Raw genomic sequence first — 9,455 nt, 5'->3', positions numbered from 1 at the left:
TCTGATAAGTATATAAAATTTAAGATCACACATTTTGTGGAGATCACTCCAGCTGTGCCTTACTTTAAAATTTTCCTGTCTTATTTCTATTCATTTTTTAAAAAATGTTATCTTGTGTGGCTGAGTGTAGTGGTTCTTGCCTGTAATCCCAGCACTCTGGGAGGCCGAGGCAGGCGGATCACGAGGTCAAGAGATTAAGACCATTGTGGCCAAAATGGTGAAACCCTGTCTCTACTAAAAATACAAAAATTAGCTGGCCCACATCTGTAGTCCCAGCTACTCGGGAGGCTGAGGTGGAGGTTGCAGTGAGCAGAGATCGCGCCACTGCACTCCAGCCTGGCAACAGAGCCAGACTCCCTCAAAAAAAAAAAAAAAAAAAAAAAAAAAAGTTATCTTCCTATATCATGAATCCTTTTTGAATTAGGGGTGTGAGATTTAAAAATAAGATAAATATCAACTAACTCTCTATGCCAAATGTCATTCTCTATTTCAGGAAATATCCCCTACATTGCTAAGTTCCTATACAATCTGCACAGTGTCACAAAATAAACCATCATGATGGAGGAAAAAAAATAATTGTTGGCTCAGTCCCACGTTAATGAGCCTGTTTTCTCCCAATTTAGAAATACGTGTAGGCTGGACCTCTCTACCAGTTTGAATATGACATACATAATGGCAAGACTATTTTTTCATGTTTTAAAGATGTTTTTATTACTTCTTATGAAGATAAAATGGGAAATCTATTCTAGTAGTTATTCTAGATCTTTTACATCCCACATAAAAAGAAAACATGCATGGGTACTATAGGACCAACACATCGCTAGAAAGGCCACCACCTTCCTAAGTTAAAGTAGCCCATCATACCCAAAGAAGTCGGAATTGATTTAATGGGTAACATATTTTAAGAACTGAAAGAAAAAAAAAACACACACACATTAATTCCTCCAGTAATGAATTCTAATGTTTTCGAATCTTACTTTTCAATAAGTCTTGAATGTTTTTGAAAAGTGAATTGTTTTGTTTTTCCCTCACTGGGAGCAGGGCAGAGCAGCAGCCTTTGGGCTAATCTCCCCATCACCACTCACATAGGTACATCAAAAGAGTTATCTTATCAGTAAATCTTTCACATAAAGCCAAGTTCTAGCTCATGGAACACAAGCCCTCAACAACTGGTCCTCCCCACCTCTTCAGACTTAGCTCCCACCACTCCTGGCCATCACCTAAACATAAGGCTGTTGTTCTACTCTACAGCACACAGAAATCCCCGTCTTAAATGCCTCCATCTTCCCCTCCATTCTCCATCACTGAGTCCCATGTATTACTTGAAAGATCACCCCTGAGGGGAGCCTGCCCAAATGCTCCGGAGCTGAGTCAAGTGCTTCCACATTACTCCAGGCATACCTCCAACAGGGCACTCCACACTGTACAGAAATTACGCTGATGTCACTATGCTCTTCCTATGCCCAAATCTGGAAGGTGTGAACAGAACACCTTATTCATTTTTATCCCAAGTACCAAGTATATGCTGGGTACTAAAAATTCATAAAATTGTCGTAAACTTTTTTTTTTTTTTTGCACTTGCTGTTTCCTCTTGCAAATTTTATTCTTCCTATATCATTTGCAAAATCACTTCCTCTGGGGTATCATCCACAAATTCTCCTAAAGACTATTCCAAATGTGATCTCAAGATGTCATATTACATCTCTATACTTGACTCTCCCACCATAAAATGAGGACAACAGAATACAAGCCTCACAGAGTTTTCAGGAGGATTAAACGAATTAATATAGCTATGGTAATTTAGAAGAGTCTAGCACTTGGTGTTGGATAAACGTTCACTAGTGGTATTATTCCAACTGATAATGGTAATGCTACCTATCCCACGTTACTCGCCCAGGCTGGAGTGCAGTGACGTTATCTAGCTCACTCCAACCTCCGTCTCCTGGGTTCAAGTGCTCTTCCTGCCTCAGCCTCCCGAGTAGCTGGGATTACGGGAACAAGCCACCATGTCTGGCTACTTTTTGCATTTTATAGTAGAGACAGGGTATCACCATGTTGGCCAGGCTGGTCTCAAACTCCTGACCTCAAGTGATCCAGCCGTCTCGGCCTCCCAAAGTGCTGGGATTACAGGCATGACCCACTGCACCTGGCAAAATGGCTGATTTCAACTGGCATTTAAAGCTAAGCAGTTTTCTTTCCGTTTCTAATTTTTTTTTTAAATCACCAGCAACTTCGACCATGTACTAATCATTCCTGACTACCACTTGGCAGTTGATAAGCTTATCAAAAGTATATTTCTACTAGGTCTAAGATTAAATCCCTACTGCTTGCAGCTCAAGTGTCCAGCGTCCTGCTCTTGCTCAAGCTGACACCCAGTTAATGAACTGTTCACTGGAGGTGAAATTATAAACTTACCTTTATGCGTGGGTAATGACTTACCACAGATTTCAAAAATACATCCTCAGCGTTCCTGACATCATTTCCATTATACATCTCTGACTCATGACACCTCCCACTTGGATGTCTAATAAGCATCTCAATCACAAAACATTAAAGCTGAATTCGGAAACTCAGCCCTCCCCAACCCTGCTCCACATTGCAGTCCTTGCCATCACTATCTCACAGCAGTTCCATCCTACCAGTAGTTTAAGCCAAAAACGCTGGAGTCCACCCTGACTCTGTCATGCTAAACCACACTATCAACAAATCTACCTTCAAATGAAAATCCAAATCCCAATCGCTTTTTTAATGGACTTTGTTCTTTATAGAGGCTTTAGGTTCACAGCAAAACCAACCACTATTTACCATCATTCATTCTGGTTCAAGCCACTGATTTTTTTAAAAAGCCTTTTAACTGCTCTTCCCCTTTCTGCCTTTGCTCCTATTAGTTAATTCTTCAGAGGTAATTCAGATCGAAACCTTTCTTTCCTCACCACCCTCAGCCGGGTGCAGTGGCTCCTGCCTGTAATTCCAGCACTTTGAGAGGGTAAGGTGGGTGGATCACAGGTCAGGAGTTAGAGACCGGCCTGGCCAACATGGCAAAACCTCATGTGTACTAAAAATAAAAAAATTAGCCGAACGCGGCGGTAGGCGCCTGTAATCCTAGCTACTGGAGAGCTGAGGCAGGAGAACTGCATGAACCTGGGAGGCAGAGGTTGCAGTGAGCTGAGATCATGCCACTGCACTCCAGCCTGGGTGACAAGAGCAAGACTCTGTCCCCAAACAAACAAAAAACCTTCCTAAGGCTTTCCATCTCCTCAAAATCTCTTCACATCAACCTCAGCTTTACAAACACACCAAGCATGATGAAATGTTAAGATCTAAAAAGGTGGGATTATTTTGTAATGTTTTGTTCAGTGCAGCATCTCCAGCACGTGGAATCATACTTGGGACAGTGTAAGAGAACACCAAGTATAAAGCATTTTAATGAATGCTCTTGCTTCAGGGGGCTTTATATTTGTTCTCTGATGAAGATTCTCTACTCTCAGGTACCTGCGTCTATTCTCACTCGGCTCCTTCAGGGCTTTGCTCAGTAAGGCCTTACTTACCAAGCACCCTACTTAATTTCTATCACAAATTCACTTCCCTATCCCTCTCCCCATGTTTTCTTCATAGCATTTATACCATATGTTTCACTCACTTGCATATTGTCTGCCATCTCCCATACACACAATTCTAAGATCTGTGAGATCAAAAATGTTAGTTTTCTTCACTGCTAAATCTGCAGCATCTACAGCAGGGCCTTGCAATTTGCAATGCCTGATACTGAATGGGCATATTTTTCTATGTCTATTTCACTTTATACCATTTGGGTAGTTTGAGGATTGTCTTTTTAAAAAGTCTTTAAATATATTTCTAAGTCCTGTAAGATTTTCGCCTTCTATTAATATGATTTTTATTTTGGAGGCTAAAAGTTGACTTAATATCATTGCTACTACAACAGCAACAAATTATACTTGTTTTAATGTCTCCAGCACATGAAAACATAAAGACCTCCATTATAAGCAATATACCTTTAAAACACGGATATAAATTGAAACTGATTAAACAGTCAAAAATTCATTAAACTGCCTTAATATCTTTAATGCTGCCCAACCATACTCTAGAACAAGAAGTCTTTTTTATTTATTTAGTAAATCTTAAAGGGCAATCTGAAGTCAGAGTTTAGATAATTTTTAGCATCTCCAATATCCACTTCAAGTATAAATAATAAAAAACTACAAAAAAAAATATGGTCAATATCACTGGAGAAGTAAACAATGCAAATATTTATTACAGTATTACTGATGCCTTGCAAAAATCATTTATGCTGGAAAACATACAACAAAGGGTACACACTGTATGATTCCATTTATATAAAATTCTAGAAAACGCAACCACTGTAGTGCCACGCAGATCAGTGGCTGCCTGGAGCTGAGGATGGAAGAAAGGAAGCATGGTGGAACCTATGAAAGGTGATGGAAATGTTCTTTGGTGATTACATATACATCAATCAAAACTCATCTAACTGTACAACTTAAATGGTCTGAAAGATACTTATGCCACTTGCCCACGTTAGACTGACCAGAATAATACTTAAGTATCAACACAGCATGAGCAATAATACTCACACTCAGTCGATGGAAGTTTACGTTGGTACCACCTCCTAAGGAAAACATTTTGGCAATGCGAAAACTTATAATGCACATAACTTGCAACTTACAATGAACAAAATTCTTTAAGTTACTTAACAATGTCTTCCAGGAAATCAAAGTATACAAATACCATTCAAAGTATATTTTCAGGCCAGGCATGGTGGCTCACCCCTGTAATCCCAGCACTTTGGGAGGCCAAAGCTGATCACCTGAGGTCAGGAGTTCAAGACCAGCCTGGCCAACATGATGAAACCTCATCTCTACCAAAAATACAAAAACTAGCTGGGTGTGGTGGCACATGCCTATAATCCTAGCCAAAGCATGGGAGGCTGAGGCATAAGAATCGCTTAAATGAGGGAGGTGGAGGCTGCAGTGAGTCATATTCATGCTACTGTACTCCAGCCTGGGTGACAGACTGTCACCAAAAAAAAAAATATATCTATGTGAATGCCCTGAGTAAAAAAGGTGAAATCCATGACTGTAGTCCCAGCTACTCGGGAGGCTGAGGTACGAATTTTGTACCCAGGAGGCGGAGGGTACAGCAAGCCATCGCAGCACTGCACTCCAGCCTGGGCGACTGAGCAAGACTGTCTCCAAAAAAAATGTCAAATCACAGAACTGAATGTGTAACAATTTTAAAAAGCACACACACAAAAAATATTAATCAGGAGACCAGGAAGCTGTGGTTAGTTGAAAGTAAAGACTTCCATTTTGTTCCTACTTTCTGTATTTATAAATTCTTCAATCTAGTCATTATAACTTAATATAAAAAGTTACTTTAAAAAATACTATTGATCCTTAGGACAAATTCTGAAAAAACTGCTGACTTCCGAAATTACATTTAAAAAGAAATCAGATCTTTCAGATTTGGGGAGGCCACATATGAAAACAAGAGACCAAAATTTAAATAAGCTAACTTCTACAAAGACTGACGTTTGCTACATGGGCACTAAAAAAAATAACTAGGCTCTCTTTTGATTTATGAAATTCAAGAGGACACGAGCTGGGAACCTTATAACCCATTCACCTGCAAAGCTCAATGATGTCTATACTAAATTACTTGAACTGAGCCCAGCTCTCAAGAGCAAGCTATCACAGTTTCACAATCTATTACTATTCCCTAGCTACACACCTTTCTCTAAAAATAACGATGTTTTTCTAACAAAAAATAGGGTCCACAAAATGTAATAATTATGTATACACAAGACCCATGGGGCATCCAAATATAAATAAATTTGTGAAAGCTTTCAACAGAAATATGTAAGTCCACTGCAATTTCATAATAAGCTTGCAGGTCTTGTAAAACGTCATTTTTTTAGCAGAAACCTATGAACACTGTAGAGGAAAAAAGGTTCTCTGAGGGCAGCAACGCTCTAGGATCAAGGAAAAACATTCAAATAAAGGAACCAGGCCAGGCGTGGTGGCTCACACCTGTAATTCCAGCAGGTTGAGAGGCCGAGGAAGGCGAACCACCTGAGGTCAGGAGTTCAAGACCATCCTGGCAAAACCCATGCTCTACTAAAAATATAAAAATCAGCCGGGCGTGGTGAAACATGCCTGTAATCCCAGCTACTTGGGAGGAGAGGCAGGAGAATCGCTTGAACCTAGGAAGCAGAGGTTGCAGTGAGCCAAGATTGTGCCACTGCACTCCAGCCTGGGCAAGAGTAAGATGAGAAAGAAGGAAAAAGAAAGGAAAGAGGGGAGAGGAGGGGGGAGGGGAGAAGACCGGCCAGGCGCATTGGCTTACACCTGTAATCTCAGCACTTCGGGAGGCTGAGGTGGGCAGATCACGAGGTCAGGAGTTTGAGACCAGCTTGGCCAACATGGTGAAACCCTGTCTCTACTAAAAAGCGTGGTGGTGCACGCCTGTAATCCCAGCTACTCGGGAGGCTGAGGCAGAATTGCTTGAACCAGGGAGGCAGAGGTTGCAAGGAGCCGAGACCAAGCCACTGCACCGCAGCCTGGGCAACAGAGACTCCATCTCAAAAAGCAAACAAAAAAACAAGCATTTTTTAAAATTAAATAAGTCAAAATATGACATCCAAATATGTAAAAATATGACATCAATAACCCTGTACACTAAGAATGTTTAAACAAACTGAAGCACAGTTCCTTTTATTAGGTCATTTTTTTACTGTTGTTTTTTAAAGAGGTGTGCAGGAGGTCAGGCACAGTGGCTCATGCCTGTAATCCCAGCACTTGAGGCCGAGGCAGGAGACTCACTTGAGGTAGGGAGTTCAAGCCCAGCCTGGCCAACATGGTGAAACCCCATCTTTACTACAAAATACAAAAATTAGCTGGGCATGGTGGCATGCCACCTGTAGTCTCAGCTACCTGGGAGGCTGAGGTACAAGAATCACTTCAACCTGGAAGCGGGAGGCTGCATGCAGTGAGCTAAGATCACGACACTGTACTCCAGTCTTGGCAACAGAGCAAGACTCCATCTTAAAAAGTAAAAAGGCGGGGTGGGGGGGGTCCTCACTGTATCCTCAAACTCCTGGCCTCAAGCAATCCTCCCTGCTTACCCTCCAAGTAGTTGGGATTACAGGCAAGAGCCACTGCATCTGGTATATAAGGTTCTTATGAAAAGATATCTGAAATCACAGAATGTGGCTTAAGCCAGGTCACTTCAACCCTACTACCGTTTATCACTGTAATTTTCCAAACTATTGTACTATAAAAATTACTCACCTATGATAAATTTAACAAATATTTTAGAGACTATTTCGTGCCATGGATGATCATGCTAGGGACTGGCTGTGGCAGAAACACTGGACACAACTTTATAGTGGTATCATAGTGTACATTCATGTTCTCACTCTGTGAGCAGCAGTTTGGTATAGTGAAAATAATTCTGACCTAGAAAAAAAAAATCTGGGTTGCAATTCCTGCTCTAACCTGCTTATAAATCCTTCCTAATTTTCAGATAACAGAACCATGTGTTACACCATGCAAACTTGATTCAATAAATTATGCAACGTCAGTTTTCAGATAAAAATAAGAATACATTTTACGACTATAATACAGTTTAAAGCTACAGAGCCTCGTAACCATTAAATTTTTAAAATATTCTAATCTTAAAAAAAAATCAGCAAACATATTTATTAAAGCTGCAGTGCTAGAATTGCACAATGTCCTACACTAGGTCACAAGATTCCTTAATTTAAAAACAAACTATGTATACAGGCAATTTTCTAACAATTTTTTTCCTTTTGTAAATATATATTCCCTCCCCCCCTTGAGACGGAGTCTCTCTCTGTCACAAGGCTGGAGTGCAGTGGCGCGATCTTGGCTCATTGCAACCTCTGCCTCATGGGTTCAAGTGATTCTTCTGCCTCAGATTCCCAAATAGCTGGGATTACAGGCACGTGCCACCATGCCCAGCTAATTTTTTGTATTTTTAGTAGAGACGGGTTTCACCATGTTGGCCAGGATGGTCTTGATCTCTTGACCTCATGATCCACCCGCCTCTGCCTCCCAAAGTGCTGAGATTACAGGTGTGAGCCACCGTGGCTGGCTGAATATATATCCTATTTTTTTTTTAAGAATAGAGAAATATGTTTTAACCAAAACCCACAAAATGTACCACTTATCTCAAAAAAAAAAAAATTTCAAATGACATATGATTTAACTCCTTTTTTATAAACACAGTGTCTCCTTGTAGACCTGTCCCCAATAGGCTTTATTATACAGACATACATATTGGTTTTCATATCAAAAGTCTACTTAAACTAAGAATTTAAGTTCTTTTGGAGAACTTATGCAGAGGTATTAAAGGTTTAAGTTGTGACTAAAAAGAAAACCCTCCAAGTATTTTTAATACGTATTTTCCCATATTTATACTTTAATAATTGAACATCTGTTCACCATGAATTAATAATTCAAAGAAAAAATACAAATTCTTTAAACAACTGTGGCAAATTCTATCTTTTTAAGAGTATTACCATATTTAAAACATTTTATTCATGTGTAAAAGAGGAAAAAAAGTACTAAAGTTGAAGATTTACTGACATAATTATTGTTTTCAATTAGTAAAACAAATAATATTCCTTGAGAGATAATTACTGTCCACCTTTAATTTCCTTTCACGTGAAATTCACAAGTAATCTGTGTCCACTTTAGGTAACATTTATATATAAAAAGTTTATTAGAAATAAGAAATTTTAAATTTTACACTAGTTTAAAAAATGCTCCACTAAAAATACCAAAGATTTTTAGTGGAGTATTTTTTAAACTAGTGTAAAATACCAAAGATTTTTAGTGGAGTATTTTTTAAAATACAAAGATTTTTAGTAGAGCATATTTAGGTAACATTTATATGTAAAAAGTTTATTAGAACTTTTGGTAACATTTATATATAAAAAGTTTATTAGAAATATAAAAATTTTTTAATTTTACACTATTTTCCACCTCAAGATGCTAGATAAAGCAGATGTGCCTTATAGTTCAAACACAATCTGATGTACAAAATCTCATTTAGTTCTTAGTAAAATAAATACAGAAACACAACTGATGAAATGAAGGACTATTAATAACTATTAAAAAACCCACAAAGTTTCCCAAAACCACCATTTGTTGTAGGTACCTGATATAGCAATATTTACTGTAAAATATATTAAACCACTTCCACTAAAATGTAATGTGTTGGCTTATTACCAAGATCAACATTATCATATTAAAATGCAAGTTGTGCGGTCTAGGTTTATGTTTCCAAACTTTTTGTCAGCTAGAAAAAGGAACCAAAACCTTTTTCTTAAAGGACCAGAGACAGGCTGAGTATCCCTTATCCGAAATGCTTGGGACCAGAAGTATTTCAGATTT

The sequence above is a fragment of the Aotus nancymaae genome, unplaced genomic scaffold (genome assembly GCF_030222135.1).
Source record: "Aotus nancymaae isolate 86718 unplaced genomic scaffold, 86718_ANA_hifiasm-v0.15.2.pri h1tg000016l, whole genome shotgun sequence".
In the NCBI taxonomy this organism is placed as follows: domain Eukaryota; kingdom Metazoa; phylum Chordata; class Mammalia; order Primates; family Aotidae; genus Aotus; species Aotus nancymaae.
The sequence above is the reverse complement of the archived record's forward strand: the minus strand, read 5'-3'. Positions refer to the sequence as shown.